This window comes from Argopecten irradians, chromosome 5 (assembly GCF_041381155.1).
Source record: "Argopecten irradians isolate NY chromosome 5, Ai_NY, whole genome shotgun sequence".
In the NCBI taxonomy this organism is placed as follows: Eukaryota; Metazoa; Mollusca; class Bivalvia; order Pectinida; family Pectinidae; genus Argopecten; species Argopecten irradians.
Window position 1 is genome coordinate 40,469,674 of NC_091138.1, and position 19,926 is coordinate 40,489,599.

At 32.6% G+C, this 19,926-nt stretch overlaps 1 protein-coding gene across 1 annotated transcript in view; it reads left to right on the top strand.

Moving 5' to 3' along the window:
* The window catches only part of LOC138323854 (exportin-6-like), a 603,808-nt gene that overhangs the window by 265,788 nt on the left and 318,094 nt on the right, over positions 1-19,926 (top strand). The gene's annotated exons all lie outside the window — the stretch shown is intronic.

The window sequence follows — 19,926 nt, forward strand, 5'->3', positions numbered from 1 at the left end:
TTTGAACAAATATGACTGGTTTTGATATAAAACATGTAAACAACGGAATTTGTGTTGAAAATATCACGTAATAATGAAAAATTGACTTCCAGTCGTGGATTTCTTCGAATTTGGCGGGATAATATAGTTGTAAAATAGCAATAAAACGTCGAGGTATGAAAGAAAAATACTCTTTCATGTGTGGATATGAAGGATAGGGATATTCTTCCCTCGCGAATCGGGATCACAAATGTTGCAAAACCCTCGACAAGCCTCGGGTTTTACTACATTTTGTGAACCTCGGGTAGAATATCCCTATCCTTCATATCCACATATGAAAGAGTCTTATATTGATATATCAAGTTTTATAGGTATCTTCTTATCTTCCCTTCCTCTGTTAGATATTGGAATTTTGAACTTGTAGAATTAACTAGGGTAGTGTAATTCAATTTAATGTCTTTCAAAGATAACATTGTGTCATTCGTGATACACAGCAGCTTTAATATGCACATATATCAGGAAATAATGTTGTGATGGATGTAAGAATTGTTGGTTTTACTAAGATATGCAGGAATAGTCAATTGTAGTAAAATGTGTTTGAAAGCTCGATGTCCGCCATTACAAATTGTAAAATTATTTTTTTCTTATACATTTTATCGCTATCAATCCAAATTAAGTTTATTAGACATTTTCCTTTGTATATTATGTATTTATTTTCAATCATACTTTATTCCTTATGTTATAAACACCTCTTATGTTGTTAAAATATCGAGGTAAACTTTTTTTCGTTTGTTTAACTCAAACATTTCTCTAGTGAGTCAAGAATCATTTTGGATATAAGAAACTCTTTGCCATATATTCTTAACATACTTTTGGATCATTTTCAGTTAGCTGCGCTCTCATCAAGTATTACTATAGGACTCAATGTCACACATATTCAGTCCTCCTTGGTCAAATTACCTTATTAAAACTGTTCTTTCGATATTTTCTCTTTTCCCATACCATATGAAATCATATATAGAAGTGATTGAATACTTTTAACTTCACCGTTTTATTCATATTATATATTTGTTAATTTATATGAAATGTAGGAATGGTTAGAGATTTCATTATTTTCACTCTTCGCAAGGTGGTAAGGTAGGATTCTTCCATTTTACAAGTCTTTCTTTTATTCTGTTATCCATTTTGTCCCAAGTTATTTTATTATTACTAAAATATATACCCAAGCACTTTATGGGTTCTCATGAAAAGTAAACCCTTCATACGAGTATCCAACCATATGCCTTCAGTTTTCTTCTGATTTGACATTAGTCCGAAATATTTCTGATATCAAATTGATGTCCACTTTTATCTCAAAATTTGATTTTAGGAATAATGTTGTGTCGACTACAAATTGGAATAGAAACTTGTATTTCATAATATTCTTTAAATATTGGAATTATTTTAATGTATTTATTGGTTTTTAAGCTAACTACCATTATTTCAACAACAAGCACAATGATCATAGCTGACAACTAACAGCCTTGAAGTATTCCACGACCAATTTTAAATTCATTTAAAAACTAATAATTATTTGATATCCAGCCGGTTATGTTTTTATTGAGAGTCCTAACACATCTGAAGAAAGAATCGTTGTATTTTTTTCCGGACCCTTTCTCACGAATGACTATTCCGGGGAGTCGAAGGCTTTCGAAAAATCTAAAAATAAAATTGATCCATTAATATTAGTTAGCTGTGTTTTCAAGAAAAACAATGTATCTATTTTAATTCTTTAATTTCAACTTTACACGTGTCCTTACTAATTCGTGCTTCCATGTTGTGTTGTTCAAATTTTTTATGTTGTTTTAACAATATTTTTATCTAATTTTAATAGTTTTCATTGTTTAGGACACTACCTATTTTCTAATACCAACTGCCTTTGAAGGAATGAATGGTATGGTTGTTTTTTATTTCTAGGGAAACCGTTTGGTGTGATGTTGACTCTATTAATGCTGGTCTATTTTCGCTTGGTTTTGCTTAAGACATTCGTCGGCTAACTTTAGGTCTATGTGACAAGCATCACCTTTATTATTCCTACGCTAGATGTATTGAACTTTTTTTTTCGATTTTCACCCTCCATAAATCTATCGATTTATTCATTTTTTGAGAGAATTTAATTTTTTGACTATCTTTCTCTTTTTTCGTTTTAGCATTTTGCATTAGCGGTTTGATTTTTTTCGATTGGTGTTAGTGTATCATTAAGTTTTCTCCCATACTTGACAGGGACATCCCGCGGTTGCTAGGGAAAAGATTAATAGAATCTTACATGGGTCTGTGAATTGGACAGGGATATCTCAACCAGAGTGAAAGATTTTGGCCGGTCAACCCGAGGCTTGACGTTCAAAATCTTTTACCCTCATGAACCCTTGGCAAATCTCGGGTTTTAGATATCCCTGACCACATGACAGACCCATGTAAGGTTCTATTACTCCTCTCACTATTATCATACATGTTGTATTGTTATTTACATAGTTTTTTAAAGTTCTTATCAAAAAGGCGTTACTCATCGTGGTATCTTTTTGATTATACATATTTCCTATTATATAACCTTTATATACTTCAATATCTTTAAGTAAACGTCTGTCTTCTTTTCTTCTATCTACTTCTAAATATATTAGTAAACATCTGCCTGTGTCCTTCTACTTCACTCCTTAACGGCGTGAACGTCGTCAAGTCCCTGTACGCCGTCTTCGTATTGATACTGATTCCTTTTCATGAGCCTGACTTTGGCGTGTTTGTCGTGACGAATATGCAAATGATAGGGCTCAGTGTTAGATGTGATGTAAACCTAATTGTAATTTGAAACCAGTAACAGTGCAGTTAGTTATTGTTTATTCTCTATGTGATATTCCATAAACGTTTTAAATTTGATATTTTATCATAGGACGAACTCTCCTAAACAAATAATAAGTATGAAATTAGAAGTTTCAATTTGGTATCCAACGGTCATTATCTCTTAAAGAATGCATGTATCAAGAACCATCGAATCTTTAGATTTTGTTTGAATACGCCTCTTTTATGTTGTAGTTGTACAATCATTGGGCTCAATAATTTGTTTGAGAGTGTCAGTTTGAAAATTCGTCTCGTTGTCCATCATGCTTTTATAAAGACACTTTTTTACCGGTTCATTGCCTGAAAAATTTACTTTATCAGAAAAGAAAATTTGACGTCGCCATTTAAAATTTCGCTTCTGATTGATTGAAATAAAGGCGTAATGAGTTAATAGGAAAACGAGATCCTAAATTAATTTGGGATTTTGAAAAAAAAATGCATTTTATTTAGAGAACTCCGATTGTTGTGTTGAATCTCCATACTAACATAAAATATACATTCAGGTTAATCCTAAAATAAATGTATTATGAACTTCTGTTAAGTTATGAACTTATGAAAAGCTGTTTGTGTGTAAACAATGTTTCTGATACAAAATTTATGGTACGTACGTAAACTTATATTTTGTATTAATAACTCTTGCCAATAAGAGGGGCCGCGGTGGCCGAGTGGATAAGATGTCCCGACATATTACCACAAGCCCTCCACCTCTGGGATGCGGGTTCGAATCCCATGTTGGGCAGTTGCCAGGTACTGACCGCTGGTCGGTGGTTTTTCTCCGGGTACTCCGGCTTTCCTCCACCAACAAACCTGGCACGTCCTTACATGACCCTGGCTGTTAATAGGACGTAAAAATAAAATAAACAAAATTGCCAATAAGACATTTGCATAATACGAAAGACACCACAAATAATATTAAAACGAGCAAGTCGTTCTACGCCCTGTGATATCATAGATTCTCTCATACGTTCAGGTTTAATACTGGTTTACCTGATGAAATACCTTATACCACCGCCTTGGTTTGTATTACATGACGCACTATGCCATGTATTTATGCCATCCTCATTTATATACAAGTATCAGAAAAGTGTATCAAGGACGTATAGGTGTTATATACGGTCCCTTTAGGCCTATTCTATTTGTCATTGTGTACAAATTCTAGTCTTTGGCACGGACACTATTCCATCCCTCGACAATATTATGAAAAAAATGCCCTCTAGACCAGACAATAATAAATCACTATTACTGATCAACATTATATCGTTTATTAATGACAAGTTACAAAATAGACAGGGAAGGATGGGAACAAAAATCTATTCACAATAAAATGTTTCCTTCCTAATTGTTTTTTTAATATCAATCAGAAATTTGAAAAGCCATTATTTTGTTTACGATAAAAGGATTGTTTTCCTTTTAACAGATCCGATTGTAGTTACAAATTTTTCTTTATGATATTTAATCAGTGTCTGAAGGGAAAGAAAATAAGAATAATCAGTACAAAAATTTTTTTTTTTTTAAATGTAATGACTTTTCGTCTCTATTTTGTGACAAAACAGTTTGTCACATAAAGGACACTATAATGATATTGCTATAGAATCTAATAAGATGAATTATAATCCACAGTAAAATGACCTCTTATTAATAAAAAATCTGATTAATACAAATATCGATCTCTTATTGTAATTAGATATCTTACAGTCTCATTTTATTGTACACGATTTGGAAAAATTGACATATGTAACAGACGAAAAAGACTGTAACAGACAACATTTCGTGTGTTTTTTTTAATATTTTACAAAATATGTGTCCGGAGAAAACCCACTAGATCGGGCTGGTGACTCCTAATCTTTTCACGTCCGTGTCGAGGATCGAACAACAGTTGTCTAGGTGAAAGGCGAGTGATTTAACCACTACACCACCCGATCACTCATTTCTTTATTGAGATAATAGAGGCTATTGATTCATAATATCTCAAAATCAAGCACACCACCATAGTATATTTATTCAACTTTGGTATGAACTTCTTTTTCCAAAAATCTATGTAAGACAAAGGTAAGGCACTGAAAGACTTTAACTTCTCACCAGCGACGAAATCCTTTGAAAGTTCTTTGTGTTCGATACCTCTCATCCAGCCTTTTCACCATTTTATTTTTTTCTTGCTACGTCTGAATATCTCATAATTAATATAATTGATTAATCTCTCCCGTACTATTGACCTGCTTTGCGTCCTTTATAATCCCTTTTACTGATGTCAACGACAACAAACCGGACATTTTATTGACATTTTGACCAGCGCATGAACGGACGATTGCTTTCGCCTTTACAATTCAAATTTACAAAATGGCACGTATCATTCGGCAAACGAATTTTATTTGTTGACTATTGCTGCACACGTAGATACCTTGACATATTACACCCTCAACCTCTGGATCACATGTACGAATCTTACATGGATCAATTGCCGGAAACTGGTCTGTGGCCGGTGATTTGTCTCCGAATACTCTGGCTTTCCTCCATTTATAATGATGGCACATCTTTAGATGATCCGTTGATGGGATCTGGACGATGACAAGTGTACTTGCTCTTGTCTGATATAGATCAGTAGAGGATTAAAATTATTAATCATTAATGTATATAAAAAAATAAACAACACAATGCACACCGTAAGCTACTTTGTATGCATAGGTAACATCTGAAGTATGCAAATTTCTAACGCTGTACATGTAAAATGTGTTTTGAATGTACACGCTGAGACGTACAAAACAAATTAATATCGCGGAGACAATAGAGAGTTGTAAGCTCTTGTATTGGAGTGTATCGTAAATCATGACACGGTGTTAAAAGGTCTTATTTTAATTAGATTGAGTATTCTATAAAAGGCGCTTTTCTCTCTTCATTCGACAGACTCTTGAAGACGCTAAAACCAACATGAATAAGATTGTTGTCCTGTTAGTCGTTAGCTGTGCCGTTATCGCTACTCTCGGTAAGTCATGTTTTAGACAACCATTTGTCTTTTGTAAATCAAAGTTATATCTTTACATATGCCCCTATATAGTCAATGGGAGGGGGAGTTACGTTCAAATAATCCTAATTGCAATGACATGAATACAAACGCAGTGCAGGTTCGAAATACTTCTAGTTCACACTTCGATAAAATTTTGCGTCATAAGTTGAGTCTTGACGGATTTCAAAATAACAATAAGAGTTTCTATTTGATCAAGTTAAATAAATGTATATGACATCAAAACAAAAGATATGTTCAAGTATATCTTGTAACGGTAATAAACAACAAAAATGAATCGCTGGTCGGGGCTTCAACCGAGGGGATTTCCTCGGGAATGTTCGGGGAAATTCCATACAGTAGTTACGTCAGTATGTGAGTACTCATTCATCTTACCTTAGTATACAGAACATCTAATTGTCGGAGAACAATTCTGGGATCATCTAAGGGAACAATAGGTTAACAGGTCATGTACAGGTTCCAGAAGAACAAAAGACATTACAGGTAATACCCTATCCGAAACAGTATCATCAGCTTTACCCCCGTCTTAGCATTCAAAATAGGCCTTCACACACCATGCAAAACACTTGTCTATCCTCCGTACAACAAAACAAAAGTTATGACTATAAATAATGTAGTCTATATCGCGTTCGTAGACCGACACATACATTTCAAACATTCAACAGCTCAATGGTCATACCATCAATAGGCTATTTCACAGTAACTTTCCTCGGTTGAAAATCATATATGGCGGCTCGCTCCACTTTAGACCGCATCACTACCCTGACAACGATACATACCGGTAGTCGTTCCGCCTCGGTTATCTTAATTTTTATTATTTATCCCATGGGATACTGACATATTCTACATGTAGCGCTGCGCTAAATTGAATATGTCTGTATACCATTGCGTTCATACCACCTTTAACGCAATCAAAACACTGTCCAATCTCTATTTGTTTCGTAAATGGGCGGAAGTTTTGACATGCTACTTGTTCCTCGTTTATCTATTGAAAAACATGAAATTTGTCAATCATTAATTGAGCTGTTCAAATTATTCAAATATACATACAAATATGTATGAAGTCTTACAAATATTATTTACAACACATTGATTAATGCAGTAAAACATCTAGTTTTTTTGTAATTTATGCATATTTAAATCAAAACATACCAGCAAAAATATCTTAAATGTTATTTATAATTCTATAAAATGTATAATGAAATTGTAAACCTTATTTTGTTTTAGTTGTTTGGCTATATGTAGTCGAAACGAATTATGGTATTACTGCCAAGAACATTTTCAGTTTTTATTTGTACATGTTATACACTCACCATGAAAAATACGACACATGTTGTAACACTTATAGGTTTATAAGTTAGGTTTATTGTCCTATCACAATTCCACGTTTCGGGTTGCGTTCACTAAATCATCATCAATGTTCTGTCATAGGAATGGCAGAAAGGACAACAAAAATTGTCACAATGTTAATTCATTTTATCTGATAGAGAGTATTCTTCCTTTAATTTTATGACCTTTACAGTACACAGCTGTGGAGTTATTTGTGTCCGCTGTGTCAAAATCTTAAAGGACTATAATAGTCTGGGGCCTTTTTGGCCTCCACATCATTTGATTTATTTAGAATAAGAAATAGAATTATTACATTTGACATAGTTAGTACACAAAAGTTATCAAAATTTGCTGTTTTGCAGCATTAATTTGCCATGGTAACCATCCGAAATATACATAGCTTAGCTGAATTTGAAAATTTTATGATTTCCTGTTTTTGTCTAAGAAAAATAGTGCCCAATCTTGTACAAACTTAACATTCATTCTGAATATGAAATACATCTCAAGGAGAAATATAAAGTTTGTGGTTTCTAGTTGCAAAACTTACCAAGAAATGGCCAAAATGGACTAAATTTCAACATTTTCATATTTTTTTCCATATTAAGGATGGTTATGATGGCACCTATAGCTGCAATGATACATAATTATCATACCTATTACATCAAAAATGAACTCGATATTTGATATTCAACAATTTTACCACTAAATAACAGATTTGAATTTGATGGTATTGGGAACCAAAAGGCGGCCAAATCAAACATAGTTCTTTCCACTGAATCCTATCACGTATAGCTTCTATAGCGCTCCTGAAATGATCCCTAGCTCTTGTTCTTATATAAAGTTCAACAATATTCAATGATGGTAGAATGATATACAGTAACAATTATCCATATACATCACTAAATGATATCTGGCGTTCTATAATAGTTATTGATATTGAATCGTTATTTTCGCTCTTTCTTTACTTGCCTAAGAGTATGAAGCTTTATACAGTAATAATTATCCAAATAGTTATTGATATTGAATCGTTATTTTCGCTCTTTCTTTACTTGCCCACAGGGGTAATATGTACGTTTTCCATGACAATAAAAGTGTCATCATCAATATATGTTTATGAAAATTTTAATATCACACCATGGATATTCAAGGTTTGATCAACAGTTAAAGACAAGTTTGGCAGTTATGTTACAGACCCCACACTCTTTTAGCTTAAAAATGTTCCACCGCTGACAAATGGTATTTTTTCACTATAAAACAGGAGCAGACGATTTAATATTTTTCTTCAGTTACAAAAGTGACTTACTTTACAAGATTACCGTCATTGAAAAGTTTGAGCTTCTAATTTTACTTCAAGTTAAAAATATGAAAAATAATTAATTGCATCCCGAAAAAATTCCGTGACACTATATCCTATATGGAATGAAGTACTGATTGCGCATGCACGAAAGGCGAAATTAATTATTTTATAATATTTTTTGTGTTAATTAGGCATATATATATATATACATGATTAAAGACAAATTATTGTTCAAATAATTAATATAATTTATGCTCTGTCGGCGGTGGAGCATCTTTAAACAATATTTTAATCATGACATCAAGGATACATTACAACATACATATCATGAGAAGTTGGATTCAGAAAGTGCAATATACCTCTAATAATTCGTCTCCATTATTAGTTATATAGTCAGTTACTGATCCCCTATAAAGGCATAGAGGGTCAGTAAGATTTAAATTATATTGCGTTTTATTGTAGAAGAGCGATAACTCCTACGACTATAGCTTATTCTGGATTACAGTACGATCGTTTTCTGTACAGTTTGTTTGTAATGAATAAGCATGTATGTTGACTATACTAAGGGTTTATCAAATAAAGAATCCCTAGATATAAAAAACGTATTTCTTGTTTAACTAAGCTTGTCTGTGCCATAGCCGAGAGAAACTTTGGTTTATGTTATGTTAAATCAAAGTACTGAAAGTACTAAATGGCTCGGTCTCGATTATTGGAGGAATATATTTTTCTAAGGTCAACACTATTTTTGGACAATAAGAAATAACTTTTGCCGGTATTCCTTCCAGTTTTTTTCTTTTGAGGATTCCTTGGACACCAAGGTGTAAAATAAGAAACACATACAAAACTCTTATATTTCCTATGATGTTATATGCCAAATGATTTTATAGCATCTTTAACCTTTTCCTTGTTAATTTGATGTCAATGAAATTATCCATTCTGAATTGCTATTCTCATCAAGTTCCTGGGACCACAGTATCATTTAACAAGTATTGTTTTGCAGCAGAGACAGACAAGAGGCATACTTATGATATGCCTGTCCTCTAGAAAACTTATCAATATAGTTATACCATTTCTGAATAAATTGGTCAATTAGTCTACTTTTAACAAGTTTTTGTAATTATTCTTTTGTAAAACAGCAAGTTGATTGATATATCCAAACATGATTTAAACTAGCTCTGGATAAAATATCTTAAACATATTACAGCCATTTAAAAATCGTGTGGTCCATTTTCACGTAAAGTATACATTAAAAATTTATAAATATTACTTGATAATTTATTTGATGTTATAAAGTTATTTTTGTTTGTTTGATTAATGTTCGTCCTATTAACAGCCAGGGTCATGTAAGGACGGCCTCCCATATATGCGGTGTGTCGCGTGTATGTTGTGCGAGGTGCGTGTTTTGAGAGACTTCGGTATATTCATGTTGTGTCTTCTTGTATAATGATGCCAAAAAGTAATCATTCTACATTGTATTTCAATATCAAATGGGTAACTTGTTAGCTCGTCATGGACCATGAATTGTTTTTTACACTTTCTTAACTTAAGGAAATTACAAATGATTTTTTCTACAATATTTGTATTTTCAAATCCCCATACTTCTGATGAGTATAATAAAACTGGCATTACAAGGGACTCAAATATTTTCAGTTTAAAATCAATAGGAAGAGAAACATTCCTTAGTTTCTTAGCAAACACGGATTTAACTGTTTGTTCAGCAGGGTTTTTTTCCTTTTTCTTTAAAAACGCTACCATCAATGTTAAAAATATACCTAGATATGTGTACCCTTCTTATCAAAATAATTCTTTATCCGATAACGTAAGCTGGTGTTGTTGGGCCAGTTTACGTTTTGAGAATATTACAACTTTTATCTTTCTGATATTAGGTTATAATTTCCATGTAATTCAATATTGTTCAAATCCATTTAACATTTGCTGTAGGACACTGTCATCGGCATATAAATTGATAAAAAGTTTTGGATACATTTCAATATTATCTGTAAATAATTTGTCAATAGTTGTCAGACAATTTACATTCTTTTTCCGCCAGATAAGTTTCCAAGTCATAAAGGTAGATTGGAAATAGAAAAGGAGATATGAGTAAGGTACCATACTGTGCATGTATATGTTCAAGGTGAATAAACCATGTAATCTGATCTTGCAAAATTGCCTTACGGGGTTATAATGAATGCAGTATGTCTCATTGCATTGGATGTAATTGATTTAAGGGCAGTTCATGTGGTGACCGAAAAAAGGTAAAATCACCACTTTCAGAGTGATCAGAGAAGATTGATAGTCAAGGAGGGAAAACATAAGACGACCTGTGTTATGCAAATTAATATTTAATTTATTTTGAATAAATTGTTCCGAAGATGATGATAAGTGTATTATTAACGATAATCTAAATATGTTTTCTAAAAATATTAACAACTAATCTCATATTGTGTTATAAATTTAATCTTTTGATTTATTCTTTTCATCTCAAGCATGTGCATGTCATAGAAAATAAACAAATACCAAGTATATGCTTCAATCATATTAGAGTAAAATTCACAAATCACAACACTAATGTGTATTGTATATATGGAATAAAGATGATGATGGTAATTATGGTAATTACAACATTAAATGTATTATATATATGGAATTTTAAGATGATGATAGTAATTATTTTCAAATCAAAAACTATTACAATATTAAGCTACCACAGTTATAAATTATTTCTTTCATTTTGTTCACACAATTTTTCTCCTGGACTGGTTCCAATTGAAATGAAACTTGCATACAGACACTCTGTAAAACATAATGAAAAAATAAAAGTATTAACAGAGTAATTACGGAAAAGGCTAATATCATATTATTAAACATTTCTTTATAAATAGAAATACCAGTTTAGAGTAAATATTATTGAAATGTATTTCTTGTTGTTCTTTACTCCTCCTGTTCTTTAGAGCTTTATCCTTCATAAATTGATTGTAATATAGCAGTTGTTATATAATGTCTCTGATGATGTGCACAAAGAAGTATAAATATACGCATGCGTGCATGAGCAAGATGATAAGTTATTTAAAAAACTGGCGGATGCTGGATATGAAAGGCGTAAAGTTATTTTGGCGAGTAAAAAGTTCAAAGAACTAATATTGTTCATACCCAAAGATTTAATCGCACTTAAAACAGTGATCATGTACGCTTTTGTGTTATTGCATTTGTAAGACTGTGCCAGGTGGAAGAGATTAGTTCCGCTCGAGTGATCACACAATGCAAGTGAGAGTCGGGAATACGTTTATGTAAGTTTTAATTGCTATTCTCTGATGATTGTTGATAAAATAGAACTCAGGTTTATTGCTAAACGATTAACAGTTTTCTCCACGTTTGTTGTAGATTGAAACAGCTTTTTAAGTGCCGTTCTACAGTAGAATTATAAAAAAGAAATCGGCATTTTCATCGATCTACAAATGTAGTAGTCCAAATAAATCTTACTTCGAGTTATACGAACATTTTATGTATGATTTTTGTCATTCGGACCAAAAATTTGCTTTGTATTACGTAGTTTAACGAATATGCTATATGTATTATCAGAACGTCAAGCTCCTGTAGGCCTACATGTGATGAAAGCGGCTAAAATGTTATTAGTTTTTAAAGTATGGTTTAGTGGCAACCTCTAAACGTGCTTTAATATGTAGATATAATCTGATAATGTAATAAATGTATACATGTGCTTATAAAATTATCGATATTATGGATGTGGTAAATATTCATACTTTGTTATTAACTGCCGTAAGTAGGAAGATTACGCCACCTTGGACACGCAGCCGTGATAAACAAATCTCCATTTCGTCCTGAAATTTATTTGCTCTCGAACTAATATGATTAAAATTACAAAAATCATTATTGTAACAATTTTGATGTTTCAGGTAAAATATTGATTTCATTATTTCCGCTGCGGGATAAATGTCGCTATTAGGGACTAAACGTGTGGGGCGAAGCGAAGCATTTTCGGGACGAATCGTCTTCTTGCATTGTAACCAACATTTTCATTTTCAGGACGAAAAGTCTAGATACGTTGTAAACAATTCAAGTGAAAATTTTCAAACCTAAGATCATTTGGATAGTGTATATGGAAAGGATGTGAAAGCAGTAACTTGCTATTCCCATTTCAACATTACAAATACGCTTGTTTCAGTAATTTTCATATTCAAAATTTGCGATTTAAAATTCCCGGTAAAATCAAAGTTGTTGAATACACTACCGTTAGGAGCGTTTGTATCTGCGAGCAAGTTCTTAGCCAATCATATTGAGGAAATTGACTGAAAGAGAATTTTGCAACCACGATCACAAAGGCGAGGTCATTAGCTCGCCAAAAATACAACATCGGGTCTATTATTCCCGTTAAGTTTCATGCTTACTGATTTGAGTTTAAAATTTTTATATTCGATTATTTTATTATTTCGATCAATGATATTCAATTCAGAATCCACAAAAATATTAGATTTTTCCTCATTTAAGATATCTTCCTCGCGTAAGATTCGTTTATATTTCATTGGTATAGCAGACTTCAATCTTGATAACTCTGAAATGCAGTTTCTTTTATCTCTTAGTTTTCCATAAATATCTTGATCACTTTTGAACTATTTCTGTGTGGAATCCCATACATCACCTATCGTATGTATTCCACTGCTTGAAAAGGAGTTAAAGAAAAGCGGTTTTCATAAATCATATGATTGCCAAATAATTCTCGATTCAAAAGTTCCTGTATGTTTCTTGCATCATAAGCTCTTAAAATGTGTGGACCATGCTGATAAGAAGTTTATGTAAAATTAAGAAGAACGACTTAAGTTCAGCGAATTAGTGTCCAAGCATTTCCTCAGAAAGAAATTGCTTCCAAACTTGCTGTATAATGATTGCAGCTAGTACTGACCAATTGCATTCCATGAAGTAATGGGAGTTTTAATGATTTTATATAACAATTTTATTTGTTTACTCAATGTGAAAACACTAACATCCATAACATCCATGCCTCCAATACACTTTGGAGAACGCATCACCTTTCTAGGAACCATATCCTTCCCATTCCACAAAAAAATCCGAATGAGTGTGTTTAATTCCTTCAAGTATTTATCAGGTATTCCACGAGCGTCTAATTCGTGGCCAATCTTAGATATAATAAGTGATTTAATAATAGCATTTTTACCGAAGATAGACAGGTTTCTCTCTTTCCAAACATGCATACAACTATTAATCTAATTTATTTTGTCACTCCATATTGCGTCGTTATCTATTTTATGTCCATGGTGAAAACCTAGTGTTTTGATTTTCGATCGTGTCCAATTAATTGCTGTGAATCTAGGTAGATTATTTTTCCATCTTCCAAGATATTTTCCAGTAGTTTTTTGTAGATTTACTTTTGAGCCTGATGCTTTTTCATATTGTCCTGAAATTTTAAACGATTCCTTTATTGACTTTTCATCTCTATGAAACAATTGCGTATAATCAGCAAACATGTTAATTTTTGTTTCAATTTGACCTGGAAGTTTTAAGCCGTTTATACTATTGTTTTTGCGAATTGAGCATGTCAAGGGTTCTGCTTGAATAATGTACAAAATTGGTGCGATTGGACAGCCCTGCCTTGCAGATCTTGAAATGCCAAAATATTCCGAGATAAAACCATTTGTCTTAATACAGGTCTTCGCATCCACTAACAACATTTGTACCCAACCCCGTAAATAAATTCCAAAATTAAATCGCACGAGACATTTGTCTATCCATCCCCATTCAACCCTATCGAACGCTTTTTGTTTATCTAGAAAGATAACAGACCCCTCTTCATTCTCTAAATCAGTATATTCATATACATCTTGTATCAATCTATTCGCGTCAGCAATGTGTCTTCCAGGAACGAAACCTTTTTGATCCGGATGTATGATATCTGGAAGAACTTTCTTTATTCTGTTGGCTAATATTTTTGCAATTATCTTATAGTCAACGTTTAGCATCGTTAGTGGTCGCCAATTTTTAATATCTTCACGCTCGCCTTTTTGTACAATAACGTTAGAATTCCTTTTGTTTGTGATATTGATAAAATATTAGTATTACATATTTCATAAACTAGTTCAATAAATTCTTTTTTAATTATGTGCCAGTAAATCTGATAAAATTCTGATACAATCCCATATTCACCCGGGGATTTATTCTTTTTCATTTCACTGATACTCGTAAATATTTCATCTACGCTCATCTCTTTATCCATACATGTTCTTTGATCATCTGAAATTTTGTTCTCTACATTAACTAAAAGAATATTCGCAGCATCTCTGTCCCATGATGAAAGAGTTGCTTATAAAATTTAATCTGTTCTTTTTGGATAGAATTTATATCATTATTATAATCTCCTTCTGCGGTTTTAATTTTATGCACAAACTTTTCTTTAGCACGTTGTTTTTCTAGGTTAAAAATATTTTGTTGATCTTTCATGCTCTTCGAACTCTTGCACTCTCGCTCTTACTCCCAACCCTGTTGCTTTATTACTATAATGCTCTCTCAGAATGTTAGTTAGCATGTTGATTTTTTTCATTATCTAGGTTAGTCTTTGTTAATACACCCAGTTTTTTTTTCAATTTCATCAAATGTACCTGTCGGTCTTATTCAGGCACTTTGCAACAGAAATTGTTATTTCTTTAATCTTAATTTTTGCTATGTCCCACCAGTCTTTCAAATTATCATATTTGTTCTTTTCTGTAACCCAATGAGTCCAAAAGGCTTGAAATATATTTTTGAACATATCGTTTTTTATTGTATTAACATTCATTTTCCACGTCCCTGAACCAATTGTCACCTCATCTGTATTGATTTTTAATGTAATCATATTATGGTCGCTATGAACACATGATGTAATATCTGTTTTGGCTATATCATTTTCAATGTCTTTGGTAACAAGAAACATGTCTCTTCTTGATTTTGAAATTCCTCTTTTGAATGTGTATTCCGATTTTCTGTCGTTACGAAGTCTCCAAATATCCACAAGTTGAAATGATTCAATTAAATTTTTTAGACATGATGTTGTGGAGTCATCTGCATTTTTATGTGGGTATCTATCTATTTGATTGTTTAGCATACAATTAAAATCACCAGCATATATATAACTATTATCAAATATATATAGGTAATTGTTAATAATTTTTCTAATGAATTGGTTCCGTTCAGAGCTATTATTATGTGCATACAGGTTTACTATATTGCATATATTTCTTTCGTCATTTTTTAAAATACATGTTAATAACCGTCCATCTTTATCTCTGCTAAGTTCTTTCAATAACAATTTAGTTTTCCCATTTGTTAGAATTGCGACGCCTCTTGAGGCGGAGGTACCATTATTCTATAAACTATTGCCTCCCCTTAGATGTTTCCATTCTTTAGACCAAATGAAGATATCTTTGTCAGTGCAGTGGGTTTCCTGTAACAATGTTACATCAATTTTCTTTTTGATTAGCCAATAGAAAAAAACATTTCTTTTTTCCAATCATACGTTAATATAAAGTGGTTAGAGTTTATGAATATTGCTTAAAGGTCTATGTTTAGAAGCCATACTTTTGGATTTTATTGTGTTGTCGTTCAGTTGATGGTGGTGTTGCCGAACTCATAAACCGTTTTCTATTTTTTGGCGTGCCCAGCATTGGTCCTACAGTTGTTTGCATGAAGACTGATAATGCCTCTCTTGACTCGAACGCTCCTTGTTTATTTTTATGTAAATGTACACATGAGGTGTCAAAACCGTCATATAGATGATCATTAACCGTTCCGTCGCTACGGAAAAGAAGCGGGATATCATATTCTATATGGGATTTTGTTTTACACATTTTTTTCAGTGAAACTATTGATACTTTCAGTTATCTCGTCCAGGAACGAAATTTTCTCGCTGTTACCTTTTCGGGGTAGGATTCCACATATTCTAATGGGAACATTTGGGAATGATTTTCAATTTCATTTATTGCTGAAGTTGGGTCAACAATGATTTGGTCAGAGTCGCCTTGGTTTCTTGACACGTCATTGGTACCCAGACAAACTGTGACATTTTTTATGTCAGTATCTTCAGGTATGCAGGAGAGTGATTCCTCGATCGAATGGCTGATTTCCGCCAGTGATGCACCAGACATCGAGGCGTTAATAATATTTCTCGAGTTGAACTGGATGCGTTTCGCGTTAGACGCGCCAAGTAATAGAGATATCGGTTGATTTTGCTTTTTCTGTACGGAATCCCTATCTGAAGAATTAGGTATTACGTTATCAGTTTTGTCATCTTCGTTTTTACGACCTTCTCTGATTTCTTCCGCATAACCCCGTAAATGTTTTAAACGTTTTTATTTATATATCGATATATGAACGTACAAAATAGAATATTTGGGTACTGGGGATAATTCTTTAATTTGTTGAGCATTTGAATGTGTATCCCATTTCAGTAATTTTTAAAATACATTGCATTCGCATTAGAATTACTCTTATCAATGGTAATGTTGCTTAAAATGGTGAGGTAAAAGGTAAATGTGCGTTAAAGGTAATTAAACACAACGCCGGGATATTTATGTCGAGAGGCAATATAGAAAATACTAGATTCTCCTAATAAATCTTATGAAAACCATAATGTTTGGCCCTCATTTAAATGGATATGCATCCTTTAAAAGTGTAAACTTTATTTATTTAACATCGATTGAAAACAGGTTATACAACTTATACAAGTCACTTTCGATGTAGACGTTTCACTGCGATGCAAATGTAAATATATAACTGCGTTTTACAGTACTTTTCAGCTCTTATTTACATTTGTAATATTAAAACCTATACACTGCAATGGTAAGTACTGTAATTCTGAATATTTTGGTAACGTTCCATGGTGAATAACATATCTGAATCTCGGCTTGAATCGTAAGTTTGAAAATCACGGCACATTTATATTTTAAAGCTTATATTATCTTGCAGTGAGTTGAAAGTAGGTCACGACTGGCTAAGAGTGACAGCTGTTTGAGAAACCATGTTTTGATAACCTTAAATCAAGGTTACTGACATCTTCGCTACTCGCTTCGCTCGAAGACAGGTCAATGATATAATAGACACTATTGACATATACTGCGTAACTAGATGTCAATGACCTGATAGAGTGAGACAGAGACCTGTTACCTTATCTTCCAGATATTATAGTGTTTAATGTACAAACACGTTCAGCACATTGACTTTATGCAACAGCTAGATAAATATATAAGGTTTTTAGTGTTCATTCCATATTATATTTTATGAAACCATTTTTTCAAGTCTTGGCAAGCATAATCACCACTATATATATATTTATATATATATATATTGCGTGATATGCATTATAAAATCTCATTTGAAATGAGCACAAGTTATCTGATAACTAAAACCTACATTTCAAGAAATTAACATTATTATGTGTTGTCCAGCTTTTTGTCATGGCGTCCTCGAATCCTGACTTAACGTCATTATTTACTGACGTCATATTATGACATCACAATGGATTTCCTGTATGCACAGCCAATAAAAAAATTTCAAGTACAATAACATACCAGAATATTGATGTTTTCGAAAATTCTGAAAAGTCTGAATATCAGGGGAATTACTGGGTATGTGATTTACTTAATGTCTGTGTCCCTATTGTAACGCACGAATACGCAGCTAAAGATGTGTATCTAATCCATTATCTGATAAACGACACTTGGTCTACTGTGTTGTGACTCCTACAGTGTGATCTAGATACAAGGCGATCACATACATTATACCACCGTGGATTGTATCAAATAGCATTCTGTTATTATCATTCACGATCACACCCGAGATTTGTTTTGATTTCGTCACAGCAAATATTTCATTATGGATTAAAAGTGCAAAGTGGGTATAAATTACAAATGAAGTCAATGGTGGATAGAAACGTGGCCAATTTACTCTGTATGCTTTATAAGTCTTCACTATCCTTACATAGGAATAAGGCTTTGTTCTGGTTCATTGATTTAGTACGATTTAGTTGGTTGGTTAAATCGGTTTAACGTCTTATTAACATGTCATTTCATGTAAGAACATTTTCCTCTGTATACCATATACTGTGTGTATGAATGTCAGATGTCAGGCTGCAGTATATTCGTGTTTGCCTCCTTGTAATAGTTGAACTCTTCTTTTTATATTGCTATCTCACTGAAACATACCGACAAAGACACCGAACACCACACCCCACCCGGTCACATTATACTGACGACGGGCGATCCAGTCACCCTACTCCCTTCACGCTGAGTGCTGAGCAAGTGCAGAAATTACACTTTTATAGACTTTGGTGTACAAAAAGCATTTACATATGTGATATTCAATATTCATTATTTAAATCGTAATATTCATTTATAAACTTTGAACTTCTCTAATACTGTAAACCAAGTTATTTACAAGGGCTGCTAGATATAATGCACTCTCAAGGTGTCCATTGAAAAACAAAGTTTACTCTCTCTGTCGATATGTATATATGCATTATATATATTTAGTTATTATGTGTTTGCACATATATATAATACTCGACTGGATTATATCAAATCTGAAAAGGGAAAAAAAATGTGCCGTGTAGACAAAGTGGTTTACAGTACCAGGTATTCCCTATACAATATGATAGTAATTTTCTTGGGTTTTAATTGAACGATTAATGACAGAAATTTGCAAGTTGCACCCTTTTGGAAAAGCAAAAGAAGATATTCAGTAAAAAAGAAGAATAGTAGAAAGAACTGAGAGAAGGAAGAAGTGGCAATGGACTGACAAGGCTCATTATTCTCAATGAGATTATAAAATCATATGTAAAAAGATTAGATACCACACCAAGATCATGGAAAAAAAGAAATTAAAGTATATTAAGAGAAAAAGTTTAAAAAGTGACATTATTCTAAAAAACTTTCCCATTTTCTTCACTCATTGACAAATTTCATAATGTGTTTCACCCTTGGTGGTTGCAATGTATTTTTCAGTCCTGTACATATCCTTCAAAAGATTTTTAAACGCATACATTGATAAACCAATTTGGAGACATCTAGCACTATAGATATATTGCTTTAGTACTAAAATGACAACATAATCTGTAGAATTTTTACAATTAGAGAGTCCAAAAATGAAAGATTCCTTATTAAACGAAAATGGAAGGAAAAGCATCTCTAATATGGATTCAAAATTTGATAAGAATAACTGAACATTTTCACAGTCCCATAATGTATGAACTATAGTCTCAATTTCAGTTTTACACTGATGACAGTAAGGAGTGTCTACAAGGCCTATTTTAAACAGATATGAATTTGTGGTTAAAATATACTGATTAATTCTAAACTGAAGCCACTGCAATTTTGTGCTTCTGGTACTGATAAAAGGAATAATGTATTTTTGTCTCCATTTTTGATTGTCA